The 27314-nt window shown below is 33.9% G+C and overlaps 1 long non-coding RNA gene and 1 pseudogene across 2 annotated transcripts in view; one reads left to right on the forward strand and one right to left on the reverse strand.

The window, feature by feature from the left end:
* LOC140440755 (uncharacterized) overlaps positions 1–27314 on the forward strand; it is a 57132-nt gene that overhangs the window by 147 nt on the left and 29671 nt on the right. Inside the window, exon 2 of one of the 2 annotated variants that reach the window (XR_011950922.1) lies at positions 22548–22826. This is a non-coding gene — a long non-coding RNA (uncharacterized lncRNA). Of the gene's footprint in view, positions 1–22518; positions 22827–27314 lie in introns of those variants that run through there. The other variant, XR_011950921.1, reaches the window with a different exon arrangement.
* LOC140440917 (uncharacterized) lies at positions 69–4079 on the reverse strand (annotated as a pseudogene).

Raw genomic sequence — 27314 nt, forward strand, 5'->3', positions numbered from 1 at the left:
TTTCAATGAGTTGAATATCAAACACTCCAGGTTTAATTCAATAAAGCAAACGTACCATGTAAGTGAGACTATGATTGGGGTAAATTTAAATGTGTTTCTGCCTCATTATAAAAATTTCTTGCTGTATTGATGTGACCGCTGGGTGTAGAACCATAATTGGAGCTCGTAGTGTTTTCAACTGCATGACTATTTTCCCTTGGTTTTAGGAATTCCTTAGTTAATTTCATTATCCTCATTCTGTATTCTAGCTTATCGTAAGCTGAAAATTTTTGTACATGCGGTAGTAAGCTTTGAAAAAGATTCAAATCTTCATCTTCTTCATTTTTATTCTGTTTTTGTTCTAAAAACTTCAGTTTTTGTTTTTCTACCTGTAGTAAAGCCTGACGTCTATCTTCTTTTGCTAAACGCTTTTTGGGATAGTTTCTAGCAGAACTTGAAGCTCGCGACGAAAATGACGTAACGCTAGACGGTGCTGAGTCCAAATGTGGAGATTGGACGTTGTCTGTTACTGACTGTTCACTTACGCCATCTTCGTCACTTTAACCCAGTGGCGGATCCAGAGGGAGGGGTCACGGGGCCATGAACCCCCCCTAAAAATATTTGAAAAACCACTTATCCTATTGGTGGTAAGACTAAAAGTGACCTTGCATCAGAGAAAAGTAATCACCCCCAAGATCCATGACCTCCCCAAAAAATTCTGTAGCCGCCAGTGTGTGTAATACATATTTTTTTTTGTGACAGTGGGGATCTTTTTTTTTCGAACCTTACGATTTTATTTTTAATTTATTTGGGCAACCGTGCACTTGTTTGCAATTGTGTTGTTTGTTTAAAAATATGTTACAATTATAGATTATGTTACATATTTTTTTACCATAATTGAAAGAAAATTTATATTACAATTCGATAATTCGTAGGCCCGATCGTCTGGTGCCTAAACAGCAAGCATAAACACGACAATATAAATCGTTGTCCGGCAAGCTGCTTAACTTCAAACGCTTTTTGTACGGGGATCTTAAGTGAGCTGGGTCGGCCAGTTCCGACCGGGCCTATTAATGATATTTAAAATGCCTGAATACGATTCGATGCTTTCTGTGGTAATATAATAACATAGTTGTTTTAACGGACGCTAATGTATTAAGTGATTTAGTACAATGAAAAGTTATTTACATGCATTAACATAATTTTTGAATATATGTTTTTCAATTTTAAAGCTCTTAAAATTATTGGGTAGGCCCGGCCTATCCTGCCTACCCCCAAAAGCCGCCACTGCTTTAACCTTGTAACGTTTGGGATGACTCATCAACAATATCGTCATTATTTCTGGGGAAACTGCCGTTAGATTTCCTTGGAGTAAATTGATCTTTTAGAAACACAAGACTTTTAAAGTAAAAAGGAAAAGACAGTTAAGATTTGATTTCACGTACAGGGAGCAAGTAATGGAAGTACTTTTAAAGTACTTCAATTCTCCTGTATAATCATATGTTTGAGAATCTCCAGATTTCGTTTTAGGCTGCCAAGGTGGACCTAAATTTGTCACTTAAACTCTTCCCATTTATTCCGTACTAATGTCCCTAAAATAAATAATAAAATATTGTAAAGTCTACATTATTAAAAATAGTAATTAAATAAACTGAACTAAACAGCTTATATTTATAACATTACAGGTATTTATCAACTGGTCAATTGTTTAGAAGTTTGCCGTTTACTTACCGCATGGGAGTTGCAACAGTTTCAAAAATTGTTAGAGAAATGCTTAAAATAATCTGGGAAACACTTCAACCGTTACACATGAAAATCCCCAGCGAAGATGATTTTAGGAAAGTAGCAGACCATTATTACAATCTTTGGAACTTTCCTAACTGCATCGGCTCCATCGACGGGAAACATATTAGATTAGACTGCCCTGCTCATTCTGGCACAATGTTTTATAACTATAAAAAATATTTTTCAATTGTTTTGCAAGGATTAGTTGATGCTAATTATAGATTTATAAACATTGATGTTGGAGGTTACGGTAAACAGTGATGGGGGAACTTTCAGGTCTTCAGCCTTGTTTTTATACTTGTCAGATGGGCTTAATATTCCCAACGAATGTGTTTTACCAAACACAGATATCACTGTACCCCATGTTACCATAGGTGATAAAGCCTATCCACTTCTACCCAACCGATTCAAGCCTTGTGGAAGAAAACAATTAGATGCAGATAAGGAATACTTTAATGCCAGATTATCAAGAGCACTAAGAACTGTTGAATGTGCTTTTGGCATACTGAATTCTAAGTGGACAATTTTAGGAACAGCGATACAAACATCTACAGATACTGGTAGCTGATGATATTGTAATTGTATCTGTTTGCTGCATAATATTATTATTAACAGAGAAGGCATTGAGCATAATGTTCAAGAAACAAACACAACTAAACCAAGAAATATCACACCAAGTAATACTGGAAGACCAAACCAAGTTCCTGAAAACATTCGCAATCTATTTAAAATGTATCTTTGTCGCAATCCTATTTATACATGTACTCCAGATTTAGCCATACGGCTCACACGGCCTACGGTATCAAAAGGATTGAGCTCTGGTGGGACTTTTTTCATATTATCGAGCCCTAAGTGACTTGGTACGCTGGAGTATCTGCTAAAAATTTTCGTACGCATCTGGACGTCGAAAGTATGATTCATTTAGAACCAGCCTTTTTATATTTTCCAGAAGGTTCTTCGGGATGACTCCAGTGGTAGAAAGAATAATAGGTATCGTCTGAGTACTTTCCATTCTCCATTGTCTCCGTATTTGTATTTCCAGATCTCTGGATTTAGCAATATTTTCGTTTTACTTAACACGCAGATTATTGTTGGTATCGCCACATCGATTAATGTTGTTTGTCTTGTTAGTTTATTAATTAACACGAGATCTGGTATATTATGAGCTACAGCTTGGTCTGTAAGCACAGTGCGATCCCAGTATAGCTTGTAGTTGTCATTCTCAAGCATACTCTCAGAAACGTATTGATAATATGGGAGATGTTTGTAGAACCAGTTTAAAAGCAATCTCTTGATGGAGAATCTTCCCGAGTCATGCCGTTCCTTATATTCAGTTGCAGCAAATGCCTGGCAGCCCCCTGTGAGATGTTGGATGGTTTCTTGGGCTTGACATCCATATCGGCATTTGTTATTTTGGATCTGATGATCTTTGACAATATATTTCAGGTAATTTTTGGTTGGTATAACTAACCTGATTCTGAATGGCAAGTAATAAACCATTTGTTTCAGGGAACATCTTTCCTGATGTCAAACAATGGTTCGACGCTATATTGTCGACATAGTCTTAACTGACTTCATGCGGATGTCGCCCGTGCAGAGGTTTACCCATCCAGATGCGCATTTTTTCGTTCTTAGTAAGGTGGTTTATGCGCATTTCTTGTTCCCTCAGTTTGATCGGTGTTGTGTCATCTACTGCACAAATCGCACTATGAAGAGTAAACGTCTCCGCCTGCACCTGAAAATAAGTTCTTAAATTAGTAATCTGTTTCTCTAATTACTCGCTTATATCCATAAGTCCTCGTCCTCCTACATACCGTGGTAATGTCGTTCTTTCTACTGTACTTCGAGGATGGTGTTTTTGTCCTTTTGTGAGGTGTGTTCGTACTTTTCGCTGAAGAATTCCTATATTCGTTTTAGTCCACTTAATAATCCCAAATGAGTAGCTAAGTGCGGAAAATGCGTAGGTGTTTAATGCCTTAAACAAATGTTTACTATTAAAATGTCAGCGGAGTAACCGTTTTACCCTTCGTATGAACTCTGATGTTTTCTATTACTATTATTATTATTGTATATTTTTCTTTATTAAATTCCCAAATAAGTGCCTACTTAAGTAGGTGTAATAATAAATAAATAAATAAAGAAATTACTAATTATTAACAATAATTAAACTTGTACTTACGTTTTGTGTTCAATTTTACAGCTACTTCGTCCCATAATTTGTCGAAAACAAATCTGTTATGATGATTTTTATTTTTTTTTTGGTCCCACAAGGAAGATCTTATAAATATTTCACTAATTAAGCTGTCGATATCCATGCCGGCCACCTCTGATAAACGCAAAGAAAATAGACGGAACAAATTATCGCCGCTCTTATCGTTGATCAGCTGCCAAGCATGGCTCAACGCGTCGCTCCAATATAACACCTGCATAATATACATAAAATATAACATAAAACAACTGTTTTGACATATTTTTTTGTACTTAATGAAAATTTCTCTCAATTAAACGTTGCTTCGACTTCAGCTTTGTAAGAAATATCACGTATAATAAACTATCACATTCGACAATCTGAAGCCAATAAAGTTAGTAAATGAATACAAAATGGTTGAAAAATCACTCATGGGGTATGGAGACTTGAGATATCGCCATATACAGAAAAATACTTTGATATTTTATCAAAATAAAAAGTCGTTTCTATGTCACGAGTACGAGAATAATAAATTGGAAGTACGAGAACGCATTCTCAACTAAGTAATTCATCATCATATTTCAGTCAACTGTTATTTTAATACTCTTCATACGTCCAAACAATTCCATTGTTTAATGTTCCTAAGCCACATGATTTTTCTACTCTCTTCTTCGCGTTTGCATTGTATTTTCCTAATGCTAATCCCCATGTCGAGTGCCAACGGTGCGATAGAACGTAAATAGGAGAAAATTTCTCCCTAATTATAAGCTAAAATACAAGTGAAAAAGTCGAAATTCATCGAAATAACGAGTTTATTCCATTTTCACGTTCCACACTGTATAAAGGTATACTAAACTAGTATAACTATTATACTAATAAACCTTGCCGATACTTCGATCAATCAAGAATGATTATAAAAAATGAAAAATAGTTTATCTAACTAGGCTAGGCATAAAATCTATACAATTCACATAATTGCTTATTAATTGATTGCATATGTGGTATTATTTTTCTCAATTATAAAAAAAGTCCATACAAGGAAATTTTATGCTTCTTCTATTATTATAACTAAATACTCCTAGAAACTTGTTCCTATGAATTTACGGTATAATATAATAATACGATCTTAATTTAGTCGCAAAATAAATAAATTTTTCACAATTAGTTATTTTGGGTATTGTTCTGTCTCCAAAATTCTTTTTCTTCCTTCTTTTCTGTGTAGGCATAAATTTATAAGAGCATAAAAACAACCAAAACTGACTACCAACAGACCCTCATGAAATACTTAATACCTAGAAAATGTACAGAGCAAATTTGTTCAAAGATCACAGAACACAAAACCTACCAAATCTTGGAGACCAGACGAGTGTCCCAAATATTTGGAAAATTTAAGTTTTTCAGCCTATCAATTTTTCAAAAGATGAAAAGGTCCCAAGATGAAACGATATGTGTGTGTGTGCTGTTGGTTTCTTTTGACTGTGGACTTAATCCATTAGCCGAACTAAAATTACTCTTATAATTATATCTCTTATACTCATATGTATACAGAAACGATATGTATACAGAATTAATCCACCCAGCTATTTAATTAAGAGAAGTTAGATAAAGGTAGCATTCCAAAATATGGGCTAAGCTCTACTTTTATCGCTTTACCCAAAACTACACCTAAGTAATTTTGCCAAGATGACAGGTTAATATGCCTAATGAACTACTTTATGAAAATCTTCTTAGAATACTAAAAACAAGATTATTTAAGAAATGTAAGGAAGTTAGTGGCTGAAGTTGCTTTAGGTTGAAAAATGAACTTGATACAACACAAGGTGATCGATAACGTAAAAGGCAAACTGATGATAAAATATTTCTTAAACAATTGGGATTTAATGTTAAGGAAATAAAAATTATCGTCAATACGTATTAAAATCAGGCAACAACAGGACGACTTCAAAACTAGAACGAAACAAAATACTTCTCAATAAAAAATGAACTGAGGCAAGGATGTACACCTACTTTGATATTGTTAAGTTATAAGTAGACACAGGATTTCCCCTTTAAGATATGGGTATACAGACGACTACTGGACTACGATTAATGCAGGAGATACAAGAACTAAATCCTTTGGAGAGACAGAAGATAAAAACGAAGACAGGAGGATCCACGCAATAATCAGGCAGAAGAGAAGATATGTGAAAATACAATTTCATAGTAAAGAATGCAATGAAAATGAACACTATGAAAGTTTTGCTGTTATTCGAAAGGAAGGTTTTCAGAATGATATTTGGCCCGCAAAGAGATGAATTGACATAAGAGTGGAGAAGGTGTCGCAATGCTGAATTGGTGACTCTGTATGATACTGAAAACATCGTTAGACATACAAAAGCTAACCGAATAAGCTGATGAAGTCATGTGGTAATACCAGATGAAGAAAGAGTGGGAAAGATAGTGTTTTTGAGATACCAGACGGTAGAAGATCAGTAGGTCCTCCCGGAAAAAGATGGAAGGATGGTGTTGAAGCCAATTTATCTAGGATTCGGGTACAACAATGGGAAAGATCATGGATGAAGGGCTATAGTGGATGTGACAAAGACTTCGAGAATGTCACTTCGAGTTGTAAAGACAGTCAAGAAGAAGAAGTTGTTTTATGTTTGTTGCACTCTTTTTTTAATCGGAAAGGAAGAAATGCGATTTTAGACAATTTTTTAAAACCATTAGCGATTGCCACAAAATTACGAGTAAAATTAAATTACGAAATTATAGTCGAAAAAATCAATCGTATTAGAAAGGTAGTTCCGGCTTTTGTCAGAAGCAATAGGTCACTACTATAATCAACGATCATTCTCAGATACGAAGTGTATACAATGACTGTGTATCAAGGAAAAACAAACAAAAAAATCCACAAGGAATCTACGTTCCTGTATTTGGCTGTATACCATATATTAAAAAATGAATGATGGAATGATGAATTCCGAAAACGTTTTGTCTAACACAGCCCATTTGGGTTTTTAAATACATACCTTTTACAAAGGATTTTGTTTACAAAAAAATGTTGTTTCTAAGTTAAATGCATCCTACGGTAGACATATGTAATGACAATAGAAGTCTTCCAGAAACTATCAAGTTTTATAACGAAACCAAATTTGGCGTTGACGTGGTCGACCAAATGGCCAGAAAATATACCACCAAAGCTGGATCACGACGATGACCAGTACAAGTATTTTATAATATATTAGACCTTGCCTGCATTTTATACAATGAGCTAACAAAAAAAAATTACACGTAGAGATTTTATCTTCTAGCTAGCGCAAGAGCTCCGTGATGAATACATTAATGCAACGCAGTTTAAGAACGAAAAGTTGTTTGTTGAAACGAAGACACAAACAACGTTGCTAATCCCCTGCCACTACTCGGAAACGACGCTAATGCGCTGCAGAAAAATGTTGAGATAAAACTGGTGATATTTCGTGACCTGAAAACCAGAGGGTACTAAGTCACAAATCAGCAGTTTTACAGGAGACCAAACATCACAGTAATGCGATTCCACTTGAGATTCCGTTTTTATCATATTTTGATATTTTCTCCTTAGTAGACATTCCCTGTAAGGAACCGAAGTTCCATCATCATCTTTCTTTAAATGAACATCGTATACTGGTTTTTGACTAATGCACAGTATTGTCAGAAAAAACTTTTTATATACTCTAGTTTTTTCGGCGTTTTTTTCAATATTCAAACGAAAAAGATCTTTTATAATTCATCTCAATAGGTAATGGAAGAAATAAATCCGCAACATGTCATTCTAAATTACTTGGGAGCCAACTGCCTACATTTCCTCTAGAGTTGGAGCAGCAATTGGTAACATATGCAAAGAATATGGAACCTATGATGTTCGGTCTTACAACTCGTTTCAACCGCTAGCTTGGCATATCAGACATCAGACAACATTAAACATCATTTCAACAAAAACACCAAGTTGGCTGGGTGGGAATGGCTTCGCGCTTTTTTGAAACGGAATAAACTTTCTCTCCGTTTGCCTGAAGCAACATCAGCTGCACGTGCTCGAGGCTTTAACAAGGAAGCAGTTTCATTATTTTTTGACATTTTGGAACCTCTTCAAGAAAAAATGAACTTTCCACCCTCCCGTATTTTTAACGTTGACGAAACCGGGATTACAACAGTTCACGGTCGTCCATCAAAAGTGATTGCTGTCAAGGATAGAAAACAGGTCGGCACCCTAATATCTGCAGAACGAGGGGAGCTTTCTACTGCTGTAATCTGCATGAGTGCCAATGGAATATTTGTTCCTCCTATGATCATAATTCCCAGAGTTCATATGAAGCCGCAATTCTCAGAGGGTGCACGGCCAGGAACCTTAGTCGTTACTGATAAATCTGGTTGGATGCAGCTTAACTTGTTTGAACAATGGTTTGACCATTTTCTTTATCACACTCAATCATAAAAAAAACCCATCTCTCTTAATCTTGGATGGCCATTAACTCAAAGACCAAGATTAAGTCACTAAAGCAGAAAACCGTAAAAAAAAGAAAATACTTCCAAGAAGATTAAAAACAGTGACAGTAGTGCAGATGAGGAATGCTTTTATTGCAACAATAGATATTCTTCAGACAAAAAAGGAGAAGGCTGGATACAATGCTGCAATTGTAAAAAATGGGGACATAAAGCTTGTGCAGGAGCTGACAGCGATGATGATGTATTTATTTGCGAATATTGCAGATATGATTAAGTTGAGAAAAATGTTCGGCATTATTTTTTCTATTAAAATTTACGAAAAATGTTCTGTATTATTCCTATTAATATTGGGTTTTTTGGGTTTAACCCATCGATATTTCTTATTTAGTTAATTGCTCTTTTTCGTTCCTATTGAATTTTTGAGTTTAAGTTGTTGTATTTTGCATAAAAATAAAAAAAATTAAACTAAAAAAAAAAGAGAAAATTATTTTAAATAACATAGAAAAATCCTATCCTATTTTACCCCCACGGTGTATCCCGTTTTACCCACACAGTGGGGGATAAAATGGGAAATTGTATTGGTGGCAAATTTTTGCATATAACTTTTTTATACATTTATAAAAAAAATCTTTTTTTGTGCTTTTGATACAAAAATAATGAGTTTTCACTGTGCCAAAATATGAGTAGCCTCCAATACATAGTTTCGGTGTTATACAGCCTCAAACGTTAAGTATCCCATTTTACCTCACCTTCCCTACATACCTGCAATTGTTTTCACAATACTTTTCTTCAGTAATTTGTTTGGCAGGGACAAGACATTTACTGGTATTTAGATATGTGTTTCCTCATTGATATTGTTCTTTTCCTACGTTTGTTCCAAGCTGAGGGATTTCTTTTTCTTATTCTTGTTAACTTACTTTTTTCTTTTTGAATTATTTCACTATAGTGTGTATCACTGGATAAATAATCTACTATTTTTAAAGCTAAAACGACATTATTGGTTTAAGAAGACACTGAACTTTTTTCAATTTGAAATAAGTTCCTACAAGCAACTTATATGACGCTATACATATAATATATTATGCTACGCTACATAAATTTGACTTAAATTATTCAATACGTTTTATTGAATTTCTTTCCAATACATACCTGCATATTTTCATCGTAATTAGGTACTGCTATCACTCAATGAATGACGGTTTTCTACAATAAAATGTTAGAAAATAAGATAGAAAATAATAGCAGAGACAATTTAGTAAAATAAGTATTGAAATTTTGTTTTCCGGTATGTATTCTTTCGAAATCACTAAACTCAGTGATTGTTGTACCTATTCACAAAACCTTATGACTCTAAAATATTCTTATTAAGTGTACTTGGAACTATGTTTCTTTATTCCTCGTGGTTACATTTATTGGCCGATAGCCGAAATTCGTAAAATTATGGATAAAGATTTCTACGTACGAATTGTAGGCAAAATGTGTCATTTTTTGAAAAAAAAGAAATAAGTTTCAAAAAATGTCTAAACGCTATGTAATCTCCATTTTTTAGTTTTCTAATGCATTTTGTTAAAAAGGAATAAATTAATTTGGCAAAAATTTGTTTTATCTCAATAGTACACCAAATACTGTTTAGTAAAATCTTAAGTAAGTATTCCGCGGTATTAGTGTTAAGTATCTTTTAAAGGAGGCTATCCCTGCGAACAAGACCTAAAATAGATTACCTTTATAGCCAATTAAGAAACACATCTACAAAAGCATTAAACAAGACAATACTCCCGACCATTAGCACCCCCTTGCAACCCGCTAACGGCGTCCATGCTCCAAGGCTGGTTTCAAACCTAGAAAGTCAAGCCTGGTTTTGAACTTTACGTATGGTCACTGGAGATGTCTTCAGAAACCTCTTTGCATCTTAGGATTAATAAAGAATGGTATAAGGAGCTCAGCTACAAGTATTGCAAACATCATTTTTACCACTTTAATTTACGACAGGCGAGTATGTTTTTTAGGTATGTGAGACCACGGTCCACGTCGAGTACGTTGGCGTTGCTCTTAAAGAGATCGGGTAAACTGTTACTGTCTGTTTGGAACATACCCTGGTCCTACCTCTATAAAAACTAGCTAAGATTGCACCTACACATATAAAACGAGGAGTGGCAGCTAAAACAACGGAAAATAATAAAAAATAGCTGACACTTAATGCATAATTACATTACTACTGTGCCCCGCGTCAATTAAGGACTATTTCAAAGGACTACACCACTAAATAGAACACATTTCGAATACAAAAGTAAATATTATACTTATAAATATTCATTAAATTTGATACTACTTTTTAAACTAGGAGGAGTAAACTTTTGAGTTAGCACTCAATGGCTCCTATTGACCTATAGTGAATGGTATCACACTTTCCTAAATATGTGCAACAATGCGTAACTTTCATCTATGATGACTAATTATTTTATAATTAAGCTTTCAATAGTTTTAAATCCTAAAATATAAAAATAATTTTGATAAAATGATAGACCAAAATAAAATCAGTTTAGATAAATTTTTCCTTTAAAACGAATAAGGAGTTAATAATAAAAAATTAATACCATGGAACGGGTTAAACCGATCGCTAAAGACTTGTTTACACGGGTAGAGTTGTGAGGAGAGTAGAGTAGACTCTACTCGCTACTCTACCAAAAATGGCTGGATACCGTTTACACGAGGAGAGTTACAAGTATAGTACCGATGCAATGACAGCGTCCCTATGAACTCTCCTACTTACTCTACTCTACCAGAATTAACCGCGTTCCATGGGTAGAGTGCGCAGGCGAGTGAACATTTTGGCGGTGGTGGTGATAGTAGAGTAGAGTTACTTCGCCACATGTTGCTAGTCACTCTACTCTACCACCTACAATGCACTCTACTTGCTACTCTACTGCGCTGAGCGTTTTTGCGTAGAGTTACTCTACTCTACCAAGTACTTGCATCATTACTCTACCCGTGTAAACGGGTCTTAAGGGTTTTTTGCCTAATATTTTCAGGATTAATACTATATGTGAATTTACCGCCAAACAAGCATTCGTACCTGTCGGAGGATATGCCAGTCGCCATAGTGAGCTCAAAGTAACAGGTTGAAAGTGTCGCGTGGTTACAGTGTAGACTAGTAAACAAAACGTCGTATTCGGCTGTTTTTTACAAAACTTGAAAAGATTTCCGTCTACAAAAAAAGTGATTACTATGGAACATTTCTGGTAAGTGTTATTTTGTTGTGGAATTCTTAGAGAGTATTAGTCATGGCCAATTTTTTCTTTTTGAGTTAATTTTGATATATTTTTTTCTGTAAAATCTGACATTTGTGGGGTAAAACCGACCAACAATTCCCTAGTTATTTTATAGATGGTACCTACCTAATTCTTATGGATATGAACGTTATGGGCAGCACAGAGTGTGACAGTGGTTTGGTGATCACCTAGCTCCTCTTTAAATTGGTGTAAGATTTTAACATATTTTTTTTTGTTTACAGACAATGCCTCGCACCTATAAGAAGAAGTTAGGGCCAACAAGAAAATTACAGTACAATGAAATTTATATGGAACGAGCATTGAAAGCTGTTGCTAGTGGGAGTATGTCTATAAGAATGGCCTCTGAGAATTATGGAGTACCTTATACCACCTTACAAGAAAAAACTCGAAAAAGAGGCAACATCTCAAGATTGGAGCGCCACCAGTTCTTTCTGAACTGGAAGAAAAAAGGCTGGTTGACTGTCTACTAGTGTGCACGGACTGGGGATATCCTCTACACAGTATTGACATTCGATATATGGTTCAGCAGTTTCTTAACAGAGCAGGAAGAAAATAAAAAAGATTCAGAGACAATTTACCAGAACCAGATTGGTTCTTCAAATTTATGGACCGACATAAGGATCTCACCGTAAAATTGGCAGAGAATACAAAAAGGGTAAGGGCTGCAGTCACTTATGAAAGAGTTGAAGAGTATTTTCGTCATCTTGGAGAGTCTTTGAAAGGGGTTGCACCATCAAATGTGATAAACTATGACGAAACCAACTTCACGGACGATCCAGGAGCTGTAAAAGTCGTGGTCAGAAAAGGATCAAAACACGCTTATCGAGTGATGGACACGTCAAAAACGAGCACTAGCGTTATGTTTTTAGTTGCTGGTGATGGAACACTGTTGCCACCTTATATAGTGTACAAGGCAAAGCATATGTATGAAGGATGGGCCGATGGAGGCTTTCCTGGTGCACGATATAATAGAACTATCAATGGTTGGTTTGACAGCACAACTTTTGAAGACTGGTTTCTATCGATAGCATTGCCCTACTTCAGAAACTTAGAAGGCCCTAAAGTAATGATAGGGGATAATTTATTCAGTCATCTTACAGTCAATGATATCGAGCAATATGAAAATAATGGTATAAAGTTTATACTTTTACCTTCAAACTCCACAGATCTATTACAACCAGTTGACGTTGCCTATTTTCGACCTTTAAAGAATGCTTGGAGGAAAGTGGTCACAATTTGGAAAATCAAAAACAGTGGTGTCCTACTCAAAACTGTTTTACCAAGACTGTTAAAAGAAACAATAGAAAAAGTGGGTCTGAAATCAACCTCAAACACCCCAGCAGGCTTTAAAGCTTGTGGCATAGTGCCTTTAAATCCAGATCAAGTGCTCAAAAAAATACATTTGAAAAAAGGAGAAAACGAAAATAGCGAACAGGAAGAGACTAGAGTTGAGCAAATATGGACGAATACCATTGTCGATCATTTGAGAGAACTAAGAACAGATTCAAGTGAAAATCCAAAGAGAGGTAAAAGGATAAAGGTGGCAGCAGGAAAAAGTATTTCTAAGAAAGACCTCGTACAAGAAAGTGAAGGTTCTGAAAGTAAGCAAGGGTTAGAAGTACACGATCTAAGTTTTTTGAGTTGGAAAATGACGAGGAAATTTCAGAGGATACACCCCAGGTTTCTGATGATACACATTTTCAGATTGGAGAATTTGTTATCGTTAAATTTGTTACGACTGCTAAAATTACAGATATTTCTGACGAGAAGGTCACACTTCAATGCTTGAGGAAAAAGTCGTCAAAAAACAAATTTGCTTTGCTTATCCAGAAATCGAGGATATCGTCATAGTTCAGAAAGAACAGATTATACAAAGAATACAAGCAATTCCTCTCAGAAGAGGAACATTTACTTTCAGCGGGATTTCCAACCTTACGTTAGAATAAGTTAGAAAGTAGGTACCAAATTACCAATGTACCACCAAAGAACCAACGTCTTTCTTTTGTTTTTTAGAAATAAGTGTTTTCTTTTATGTTTTAAGTTTTTTCAACGTTTTAAACCCAAGTTTGTATTTATTTTTGATATAAAGTTCTTTAGTAAACAAATCTTGTGTTGATTTTCACAATTGATTGCATAAAATTTTTTTTTAAGTGATCGGTTTTACCCTAAAGCTTGCTTAAAAGCAACATAAAAGCAATTCAACACCCTATAGGTTTTGCCCCAACCTATGCGGTAAAACCGATCACCTTTTAAAAATATATGAAAAAAAAACTATTAGGATGATTTCAAAAGAAAAACCACTACTTGGCACTTCAGATATGATACTTTAACATATATAATTTGCAGCTTTCTCAATTCAAAAATAATTATGAAAACATGAAAAAAACCTCAAATTTTGGTCGGTTTTAACCCGTTCGACGGTACCTACTTACTTTCTGAAGGCTCTGAAAAAGTAAAAGCTCAGTGGTAGTTTAAATTTGTCTTTTTATCTTGAGTACTCATTTGAAGTATTGTAGAAACTATACTACCGTAACACAGGAACTTATTAAAATTGCATAACTATGAAAATACTCAAATAATATGAAAAAAGTTTCAAATGCATTGACAGTAGGTAATTATTAGATACACATTTTTTGTGTTTCATTCCATTAGATACGTTTGCAATGTGATATTTTCAATAAATAAATTGGCATTTAAATCTTTTATATAATTACAAAACGACTTTTGCATTATATCAGAATTTTAAAATGTTAATTTATGGGTAAGGTTTAATACTTTTTTGCAAATATTACACGTGAGACGTAATACGTACAGAATTAGTGCTACCTTTTTTGGCACATCTTAGGAGGTTTTTAGACGTCTTACGATGCCCGTCATATCCATCCCTAAATCCTTTTCAGCGGGCGCCGACTCCAAAAATGGAAAATAGCAATTAAAATAGCAAACTCGGCTTTGTCTTCAGCAGTTCTAATTAATTCTTTTAAGCCTAATAGTATCTAGTTTCTGTTAGCTAACCGTGATACTTTTTCCTACCTTCTCCACTTTATTTATATATTTGACCTTTTATTATTAACTAAGGAATATATTAAATAACAATAAAAGTCATTTTAAATATTTATTTGGTGACTTTAATACCAAAGTATTAGTGGGTAAGTGCGAAAGTTGAAGTGGAAAAGAGAAAAAAAATTAACAAGTCATGGGAAAGTATGGAGTCGGGGAGACAAATAAAAATGAAGAAAGACTGATTCAGTTTGCACACTACCAAAATATGCATATTTCGAATACACTGTTAAGAAAAACAGAAAATGGACCAAATGGAAGTACTAAAAATGAAATTGACTCGTTCTAACCAACAAAATTGCTACAATAAAAGATGTCAGGGTAATAAATAAATTTTAAACAGGCAGTAACCATTGACTAATTAGAGCGAAAATTGTTCTAGATCTAAAATTATAAAAAATAAAATTAATCACTAAACCAACAGTAACTGGTATAAATATTAACAATATAAAAGAAAACTCAGAAAGATCAATACCAAATAAAAATTGAATTGCATAACCAAATTGACCGCTCTCAATTAGTGGAAATCATCCTTGATACAGCTTATTTCAAATCGAGTGGCGAGCCCTTACACGAAACAGTTAATCGCACAGACAATAGAATATCTATGATCAGACCGATAAAAAAAAAGATGTACGAGAAGTCCTTCTGGAAGAAGTAGAATCGAGAATTAAAAACATGAAAAGCGGTAAAGCAGCTGAAATAGATGGCATAACAGTGGAATTGCTTAAATACTCACGCAATAAACGAGCAAAAAACCTGGAAAATCTTAGCAGGCATATTTACGAACTGCCTAAGATCACGATCCATACCAGACCACTGGAAAACAGCAAACACAATTCTCATTAATAAGAAAGGTAGGAAAGAGGATATCAAAAACTACAGACCTATAAGTTTACTACCAATCATATACAAGATTTTCACAAAGATCATCAACAACAGGTTAACAAATGCTGTAGATTCTGCACAGTTCTGCACAGAAAGTAGTTCTCTCTACGCTTCGAGAACTAATAGGTAGACCTAAGGATATGAAATACTGCTAGAATTAACCTTCATAGATTTCGAGAAGGCTTTAGATTCTATAAATCTCAAGGCAGTAATATAAACTTTGACCAAACAAACCATACATAGAGACTTTAGTAAATATACACAGATAGGCAAAAGCTAAGGTAAAAATTTATGAAAATACTCCAGAATATTTCCCACTAGCAGAGGCGTCCAACACGGAGATGCAATATCACCAAAGCTTTTCACTACAACTCTTCTTTTTCTTAACATGCCATACACCAAAGTGCGTAGGCGACTATCTCATTACTAGAATTCTGTTCTTGGCGGCGTGACACAGCTCGCATGTATTGTGTATTCCTGTCCATTTTTTAATATTCCTTAACCAGGATAATTGTTTGCGGCCGGCTCCTCTCCTACCTTCGATCTTCCCTTGTAGGATTGACTGTGGTGTTTCATATTTTGCTCCTCTCAATATGTGCCCAAGGTAACCAATCTTGCGTTTTTTTAATTAATTCAAAGAGTTCTCTTTCCACGCCGGCTCTCTTAAGGACGTCATCGTTTCGAACTCTATCCACCCAAGGTATGCGCATCATTCTTCTCAATGACCATATTTCAAATGCTTCAAGTTTATTGATAAATATTTTTTTCAAAGTCCACGTTTCCATGCCATAAAGCAAGATGGACCATATGTAGCACTTGACCATTCTGTAGCGTATTTCGAAATTTAGGTTTTGATTACATAGGAGCGGTCTGAATTTCACAAAAGCTTGTCTTGCCATTTGTATTCGGGTTTTTATTTCTTGTTGTGGATCCGATTGGTCATTGATTGTGGTGCCAATGTATTTAAAAGTTTTCACGCGTTTTATGCGATCGTCACCTAAGCATATTATCGGGTTTTCTGGAGGGTTTCTGCTAATGACCATATATTTCATTTTCAAAATGTTGATTTTGAGGCCATATTTTTTACCTATGCTATTCGCCCTATCAAGTAATAACTGCTGATTTTCCAAATTATCAGTTACAATCACTGTGTCGTCCGCATAGCGTAGGTTGCTAATTGGTATGCCGTTCACCTTAATGCCTAATTCCGTGTCTTCTAATGCTTCCGCAAATATATTTTCAACATATAAATTAAAAAGCATCGGAGAGAGTATGCAGCCTTGGCGGACACCTTTCCGGATTTCAAATTCATCCGTATATTGGTCTTGATCAATCCTCACCTTTGCCATTTGGTTCCAGTATAGATTCTGAAAAATTCTGATCTCCTTCTGGTCAATGTTGGCCCTATGTAGTAGTTCCATCATGATATCATGTTTAACATTGTCAAATGCCTTCTCGTAGTCGATGAAGGTGAGGTAGACATCTTTTCGTTGATCTAAACAGTTTTGTATTAAGGTGTTCAAACATAAAATTGCCTCTCTTGTTCCTAGTCCTCCCTTAAAACCGAATTGTGTTGACCCGCTAAGTTCTTTTAGTATCTTGTACATTCTTGAGTGTAATATCCTAAGGAAGAGTTTCAGCAAGTGACTCATTAAACTGATTAAGCGGTGTTCATTGCATTTTGTGGCATTAGCTGTTTTTGGGATCATCACAAAGGATGACTGCAGACATTCTCGCGGAATGTAACCAGTATCATAAATTCTATTGAACAGCTTTACCAAGATTTCGATATTCTCCTCGTCTATTAGTTTTATTGCTTCTATATTAATTTCATCTGGACCTGTTGTTTTATGCATCTTTGTGGTTCTAACTGCATCCAATATAAACTTCCAGAACCAAGGCGTATCCATTGATGAAGAATACATCAGCCATATAAGATTTGCAGACGACATCGTTTTGATCGCTAATAAGCCTGTAGAACTATAAGAACTTATAAACGATCTAAATGCAGCTAGCAATGAAGTGATCCTAAAAGTTAACTTGACAAAAAAAAATCATGTACAATGAGCTAGTGGATGTCCAAGATGTAATAATAATTAATAAAATTAATACATAAATCTGGCTTCTTACCCCTAGAAATCAACAGAAGAATAAAACGGGCTTGTGCATCTTTTGGTAAAAATGCAGTTATATTCAAATCCACAAAGCCGCTCTAATGGAAGAAAAGAGCGTTCAATCAGTGTATACTAGTAATAATGACATACAGCTGCGAAACTTGGACACCAAAGAAAGATATAATAGCGAAACTGAAAGTCATACAAAGGTCAATGGTGCGATGCATGCTAGGTTATACTCCAGAAAATGACCCTGATCCTTTAAAAATCGTACGAACCAGCTGAATGGAATGAAAACGGGAAAACGAAAAAAAATCGATGTACCAAGAGTCTGTAGAAAAAAATGTTTCAAATAAAAAATGTAGCTAAGATAATTTTGAACACAAACATTTATTAACATTTTTATGCAGAAAGAACCGTTCTCTCAGAAACAACAATTGAAGCAATCTGCGATTTTATATGTCAGTTACGCGCGCCAAATCAATGCTTAATGAAATTTGTATCAGCTTGATGGTAAATATTCAATATCTTTTGATCCTAGTGTCCTATCGACAAAAATCAAGTTGCGTTTTAAAGTTAAAGTGTGCAGCTTTCGTATGCAATTTTTTTTGTATTTTACTGCATATAAACTTAGTTTTTATAAATGTGTTAAATAAATAAACGTGGCGGGATGTTTGCCTACTTTCATGATTCTCATAAGATCAATCCAATGTATCCCTGTCATTGACTGGACACTATGAAGTTTTCATAACTAGAACCTAATCTTTAAAACCTATAGCATGAAATTTTAGTTTTGAGTTTTGGCAACAAATGTGAGGCATTTGAAATATGTTTAAAAAATGCTAAATTTAAACTTTCACATTATAAACGATCTAAAACGTTTAAAACTGCTCTTTTTGAATTACACTAGTACGTTTTTTAAAAGTACTTTACTTTTGCTATAAATTACTCCCAAAACCGTCTTCTTGGAGGCATTTTCCGTGACATGCAATTATTTGTAATGTAAAAATTTTAATTCTGCGCTTTTAGTCATATTTCAATTGTCTCATATTTGTTGCAAAATCAAAATCAAATTTTCATGCCATAGGTTTTGAAGACTGATCTCTAACAATGGAAATTTCACTACCACTACGACCGGCCAATGAAAGTAATAAACTCTATTGCGCACAAAACTTATCTCATTTGAGACAAAATACAAAAATTGCATACGAAAGCTGCACTCTTCATCTTTAAAATGTATTTTGATTTTTGTCGATAGGGCACTCTAATCAAAAGGTATCGATTTTTTACAGTTGAGTTAATACAAATTTTATTTAACATTGATTTCGCGCGAATAACTGACATTCAAAAACGCCGGTGGCTTTAAGCGTTGTTTCTGAGAAAAAGGTTCATTCTACGCCAGAGCTGCTAATTAACATTTAAAAAAAAATTTTCTGCGGCGTACAGTTTCCTGGTAAATCCCTTTTTTTGAGTTTTTACCCGCCTACGGGGGCGGGGGGGGGGGCGTTAGTTTAGGAGAACGCACTGGGTTAAAGTGGTAAACTTTTTTGCATCTTCTTGTGGTCCCAAAATTGATATTCTCGGCAAAATTCAGCTTGTTTGTATGGTTTTTAGGGGTAAAATTTCTGACGACTGGACTAATAACAAAGAGATCAAAAGAGAATATGGGTCATGAGAATATAAGAAGAATGGGTCAGACATAAAACCAAGGTCACTATATATATATATATATATATATATATATATATATATATATATATATATATATATATATATGCAAACACAACTATTTGGGTATGAAGCGGAAAATAGGACAAATAAATACTCTTTTTAGTCTACCAAGCTTTCGCAAATCTTTATTTGGCTTGGTAGACTAAAAAGAGTATTTCTTTGTCCTTTCTTCCGCTGCATACCCAAAATACCCAAATAGTTGTGTTTGTATATATATATATATATATATATATATATATATATACTCGTTTTCATCGTTCTTGGCGTGTGCCTGAAATAAGCTACTACGGAATTTTTAATATTCGTCTCTCTCTGATATACAGATGCGTAATTCAATTGTGCAAGTCACGTTCGTCATGGTAAAGTGCGATGAGAAGGGAATGAAGAGACCACTTACGTCTCCCAGTATTGTAGCAATAACACCGATGCGTTGGCTCGGATAACACCGATGGCCGATACGGTGTCGGTGATAAGTTCGGCCTCTTTACGAATACAGATAGCTGGTAGTGACGTGTTTTTTTTAACATGTTACCCTGATATGTGCAGGTTTGAAGTAGCTGATGAAATAGTTTTTATAAGTAAACTGTTTTTAATTAATTAATAGTTTGAGCTTTTACTGTGTGAAATTCCATTACATAAAATAATACTCTCGACACCTTAAAAATTCCAGTTTATTATAAATTACTCTCTCGCTTCCGATACCCATTGCAATAATGACTTGTGGCATTGTTCTTGAATGAACTGGCTAATAGGTTTATAATTGTAGCAACTACCATTGATATTTTATGTTGTTTTAGTCGATTTTAGTCAGTCATTGTTGGAATTTGTTCCAAACAGTTTTACTTATTATTTTTTGTTGTGAATAACTAATTGTTCTATTTAATAAAAAAATGCCGGGAAAAACGATAACAGGAGAAATGCGACAATGTGTAGTTCATTTATTGGAGTATTTTAAAAAAGAAAAAGAAATCAACGGACCTTTGCTTTCGTTATCATCGGTACATGAACGAGTAGCGGACGCTTTGAAAATCAGTCTTCACACAGTGACAAGAATAAAGAGTGAATACAAGACAGGGGCAGCTCTTACTACACCAGGAGAGTCACGTAATGTACAAAAAAAAAGACTAATGATGTCAGCGATACTATAAAAGGAGAGATTAGAAATGTACTGTATGGCATGAAAGCAAAAGGAGAGCACGTTACAATTAAAGTTCTAAATACACAATTAAGAAACAAGCATCTCTATGACGGTTCTGATACAAGTTTGTGGCGTCTTATGAAAAATTGTGGGTTTTCATACAAACTAGAAAATAGTAGACGAGTGCTATGTGAGAAACCATGTATTGTCTCCAAACGACTGTATTTTTTGAGGCATTATATGAGACATTTTTTAAGTCCAAGCCCACTTCAGTTCGTTTTTTTAAATGAAACATGGATATTCCTAAAAGGGGCATATAAACGTACTTGGCAAGATGACTGTGTGAAAAGCATCAGAAAAGGACACGAAAATACAGGTAAACGCTTTGTTGGTTTACATGCCGGAAGTAGGCAGGGATTTGTTAAAGATGCTGGATTACTGTTTTCTACGAAATCGAAGAGTGCAGACTATCATAATTCTATGGATAAAGAGTCTTTTAAAAAGTGGGCCTCCGAAAAGCTGATACCAATGTAGGAGGAACCATCTCTAATTATTATGGATAATGCCTCATACCATAGCTCTTTAATAGAAAAGTTACCGAATGCCAGTTGGAAAAAATCGGACTTAAAAGAATCGTTACGAGCGAAAAAAATAATTTTTGACGACGATTCGGGCAAGACAGAGCTATTGAGTATTTGTCGCCAGAATAAACCACAAAATACCAGGTACGTTATAGACGAGCTACTCCAAGAACATGGGCATCAGGTTTTGAGATTTCCTCCATATCACTGTCAATATAATCCGATTGAGTTGGTCTGGGGCATTTCTAAACAATACTATGATCGTCATATTGGAGAACATGGACGCGGAGATGAAACAGTGAAAAAAGTTTGGGGCGATGCATTAGCTGAGGCAACATCTGCAGTGTGGGCAAGTTGTGTTAACCATACTGAAAAATTAATTCAGGACAACTGGGCAAAAATGGTCACATATGATGAAAATGAAAGTAGGATTATCATCGATTTGGCGGAAGATTTCAATGATGAAGACAGTTCCAGTGAAGACGCTGACTGATTAGCTAATTAATCAAGGTCAGTACGTTGTAACAGTTCAGAATTCGCTACAGTGCTTAAAACTTAAAAAATCTGTATCATTTTTTAATTAAAGTGGGCTGAATAATTAACACTTTTTTGGGTATATTTCAAAATCCTTTTAAAATGTAATTTTCGTTATATCCTGTCCTATTGTACTGCAAGCTAGAAAATTACTTCTTCGCAATTTATACGTATATTCCGTTATTAGAAATTTAATGAAAAATAATTTATACTTTTCCTTTATAACTATTATTTCGTTTGACATGCTACATTTTGCTCCGCCACTGGAGGAGGTAAACGAATCGAGCTTAGACAAGGAAAGACAGATGAAACAACTTATTGCAAGTGTTTTTACACGCACATGCCAAGAACGATGAAAACGATTATATATATATATATATATATATATATATATATATATATATATATATATATATATATATATATATATATATATATATATATTCAATTTATCAATTATCATATTGCAACTTAACTGTAATGGATTAGTTACTTGTAATTTTTTCAGAAAAAAATAATTCTATTTTTTTGGATAAATTATGGTTTTATTTTTAATTTAACATTTTATTTCCTACTGTACAAATTTAATATATAAATAATTTTTGGTCGTATTTGTTTGCTTTACGTATATTTTTCCGATAACCTAATTAATTTTTGTAAGTTTCCTGGAATCGACTAATAGATATCAGTAAACTCCTTATCATAAGAGACGCAAAGATTATGTTCATATTGGTTAAGTATCTGTTTGCCAATTTTTTTGTAATACATATTTACTATTTGTAATACATTTAATTTCAGGGAATCCCCTCTGCAGCTTTTTACTAAAAAGGGTTGCGAAAATCACGGATTCAATATGTGGTTCACTCATCGGACATGGGAGTGGATATAAATGCTCGAAACTATATTAGCATTTAAAGTGCATCTAGTTTACCGATAGCTTATACAACACAGCGATTAAAGTGTAGTTTAAAATAATGGATAGGAACAGCGAAAATAATCGTGCGAATCAAAAGAATTCTAATAATGATTCTTATTGGAAGAACAGAGGATATTCATCAAAACCTTCAGATGGACAAGGTAAGTGGAAATATATTTTCTGAGCAGATATAATTTATATTAAAGGGTTAAATACTAAATTTGTATCAGATTGAGCCATAATTGATTGTAATGACAATTACATGTTACCTGAAAATTTGAAGTTTCGGTTTCCATTCCGGAAAACGTTCTTATAATAGATTATTAAATCATTTTATCAAAAAACCGTGTATAACCACCAATTCATGGCTTTCTAACAAAATTATTGAATAATCTTTTTTTCAGAACGATTTTTTGAGTGGAAATTAAAACTTCAAATTTCCACGTAAAATGTAATTATTATTACAATTAATTGTGGATCAGTATTTAACTTGTCACTAGTCATGCCACAAAGCAATAGTTCAAATGATTGTTCAAAATCTGTATTTCAGACATTTGAATATTTTTGGACAAAAAACCATATAAAGGATAAAAATAATAAACACAATGCCTTTAACTACATAAATATTTAATTTTATAATAATTTAAGTAACAAGTTCTAAAAGTGGTATTTTACGGGATGAGTAGGAACTTTCCAGGACTCGCCTTTTGCTCGTCCTGGAATCGTACGAATCCCGTAAAGTCATTTATAGATCGTATTACGTACAACATTTTTTCTGCAGCCATTTATTATGTTAAAAAGAATCTGAATATATTACAAATAACATAATAATTACTCTTATGAATATATTACTTATGAATATTAATTACACTATTATAACAATTACTAATATCATTAGAGATATTACTTACGCAAGAATGACTTCTTCATTTACATTATGCACTTTTTTATCATTGCTCCATTTTTGAAATAAATTGTAGACCAATTCATGCCTCTCTCTTAACTTTCTTCTTTTTATTCAGACATTTCCCTGTCCGTTTTTTAATGTGCCTCCAGTAAGTTGTCCTTTCATTGCTTTCCTGATCTTTCTACTAATCGTCTTCCTATTTATTGGGGAATCGTCTCTTGCCGTCTTTACTACTCTACTTGTTGTCATTTTTATATAATCCTTCTATTCTACTCATCTATTTCTTACCCAGTTCTTGATGTTCTCCACCTTGCATCTACGTCGTATATCTGTACTTCTAGCTCTGTCCCATAGTGTCTTACCATCAATTTTTCTAAGTGTTTTTATCCCTGCTGTTTTTAAACATATTTTTTGTCCTCTCTGTGTCAGGTCGTGTTTCTGCCGCGTATGTTATTATTGGTCTAATGACTGTTTTCTAAATTGAGGGGTATAGTTTCAAAATGTACAATCTCCATGTTTCCTAAATTTTCAGTAATCGAAGAAAACGGATAACCTATTTCATATGAACAATTAAACTAATTTTTCTTTTCTAATACATTTATATGACAACTACGAGTTAATATACAATTTTTTTCTTTAAACAATTCATAAATAACTAAGTAATTCTAGAAAAATATTTGAACATTGTACATTATGAAAATAACTAATGGAGTTTGTCCACTTTGAAAATAACTTACGAACATCATTTATTAAACTTATTTATTTTATTGAGATAATACACATTTAATTATTTAAAAATAGTTAATTAAATGTAAAATCCATCTTCGATGAATTTGTAAAAACTTAAACGGGGATCACTTTCCAGTCCTCCCCAAAATGACAACATAATAAATTATTAACATCGATATTTTTGTTGTTATTGACCACGACATTATGTTTCGGAATTTTGGCAGGTTTCATTCTTTCAATGTTCTTAGTTTTTTTTTGTTATTGATTTTCCCACAACAACATCCGTCTTATAAGCTAACTCACCGCGGACTAACACTGTGCCTTGAGAGCTTTAGTTAAAATAATCCTCTTCATTTTTGAGAAAGCAAAATGCCATTGTCCTGGAGAATTAATGTGCTTGCTTGTTTCATTTTTCCAGTCATATATTTCGACTAATTCTCCAACCCAATGAACAGTACTATACTTTGAAAACATCTCCAGATATTCATGTGGTTTTAAAATTATCTCCTTTTTTTAATATCCTTTTCGATATTCCCAAAAATCCGGTCTGGAGGTATGAAAGAATATCCTCTCACTGGGAATATTACTTCAATTTTTCTAATTTTATCTTGTCTAAGAAAACCAATAACAACACATAGATATGAGTATCGTGTTTTTGTTTTGGCCTCCGCATCCATCACACATGAGCCCTTATATGTAGTATGAATATCGCCTCCAAAATTAGCCGATCAAGAATGTAATAAATGCAGGAGGCAACCTCGTTCGAACCCTTCTTGTACTCGTTTTCGGTCCAACAGAAAGAAGTGACATTAGATGGATTTAAATTACTTTTGGAAGTTCCTCTGACAACGGTAAAATTGTACATATAAAATTGACGTAAATAATACGCCTGTTGATTCGGAATCTTAGGCAAAACTTGATTTTTCTGACAGTCAAAAGAAAACGTTTCTACACCTTCCTCCCATTCTTTTAAAAGGGTATAAAATGCTTTGGACCTCAACGTATATACCCTTTTTTGGATGATTAAGTTGGCTTTCATGTCGTTATCATGGCACGCTTTTATTTTCTCAGTCAATTGTAAGCATTTCGAACATGCATCGGTTCTAGGAGAACCAAAACCAAGGCTATATTGTGTATTAAAAATTTTCCTGATATAGCTTTCTTTTACTGGAAGGTTTTCATTTTCTTTTAAGTACATTTTCCACATCGACTTTATATTCAAAAAAGAATCCAGATATAATCGTTGGCTTTGACCCCGGCAATAATGAGATTCAATTACGCGGAATTTGTTAATAAAATCCATTACAGCACTTTTTTTTCAACATGTACTTTTCCAGCTTTCTATCGCCACCTCGATTTTCCATTGCAGGAAGGGGAAGTTCTATAGAAATTTTTTTGAAACTGTATCAATTCGTCTCCTTGTTATACCCCAAAACTTCCATGAAAGCTTTCTTACACACAGCCAACATTCTGTTTTCGTTAGTCAGAATATAAAATCGTTTTTGAAATGTTTTTGCATTATGTTGCGAATTTTTTGGGCGTTTACGCTGTATTGGAACTGTTTTGCACAATTTCAACAGAAAATTATCTTGAAATGTTTTCTCCTTCGTCCCATAAAATTTAGAGTGGAAACGTATTATTTCGTTCATTTGTAGTAACGTACATTGAAAAGCACCACTTTTGTGTCCACATTTCGAATAAATTGGGAGCGAATGTGGACTATACCTAAAATAAAATCCATGTTTATAGAAAGATATACAAAATCCTTTGATGCAACTTACCTCAATTTTTTTTGCTGAATTCTTTTCCATGATGTGGTAATTTGTCTTTTTCGTGCTTTATTACTAGCTACAGGAGTAACATTTACCTCCATTACACGATTTATTATTTTAAGAATTCGAAAAAATATGATACTACTTTAATAAACAAACTGTGCTGCTTCACAAATCACATGCAACTAACACAAACAATATATAATGTAAAAACACAACGTTTTTAGCGTTGTGTTTTTACATTTTTTGGTTTTAAATATTGGATAGGAGATTGTACGGTTTGAAAATTAAATGTCATTGGAGATTGTACGTTTTGAATTAAAGTCTAATTTTCTACCCTCAAAATTTATTGGAGAATGACTATTTTGAAAAGCGTTTTTTTATTGTTTCGATTCAGGACTAAAAATTCAACGTAATGGGACATCTAACTCATTTTTTCCGAAATATGGAGATTGTACACTTTGAAACTATACCCCTCAATTCTACCTTTCATTTCTTTTCTGATATTTTTATTTGTCCATATTGTTTCATTCAGGCAGCCTGCGACTCTGTTTGCCCTATTCACTTGATCTTCCACTTCAGTTTCGAGCTTTTCGTAGCTAGATAATGTGATGCCTAGATATTTAAACCCCATCACCCGTTCTATTATCTGACCTTCCAGCTCCATTTTACATCTTAGTAAATTTGCTGTTGAAACAATGCATTTTGTCTTTTTTGGGGAAATTAACATGTTAAGTTTTCTGACAGTTGCATTAAATTGGGACAGCATATGTTGTAAATCATCTTCAATCTGAGAGAGTAGTATTGCGTCGTATGCATAGCAGATTATTTTAAGTTGTTGTTCTACCGTTTGGTATCCTTTTTTAGTTCTTTAACTTTTTTTTATTATTTCAACCATAATCAGGTTGAACAATAAGAGGCTCAGGGAATCTCTCTGTCTTATCCGATTGTCAGCTTCAATAGGGTCAGTTAGTTCTTCTTCTACTTTTACTTTTATTGTGTTGATTTAGTAGATATTTTCGATTGTTTTGATTATCCCTAGAGGTATCTCTCTTATTTACAATAAGTGAATAACGTCTTTTAATTTGCCATGGTCAAATGCCTTCTTAAGGTCCACGAAACATGGATATGCCAATTTGTTCTATTCTTATGATTCCTCTTGCACTTGTCTCACTGGAAACCTTGTTGTTCTTCTGCTAGTATTATAATTTTATTCAGTTTATTTGTTATCACTTTGATGG

The sequence above is a fragment of the Diabrotica undecimpunctata genome, chromosome 5 (genome assembly GCF_040954645.1).
Source record: "Diabrotica undecimpunctata isolate CICGRU chromosome 5, icDiaUnde3, whole genome shotgun sequence".
Taxonomy (NCBI): Eukaryota; Metazoa; Arthropoda; class Insecta; order Coleoptera; family Chrysomelidae; genus Diabrotica; species Diabrotica undecimpunctata.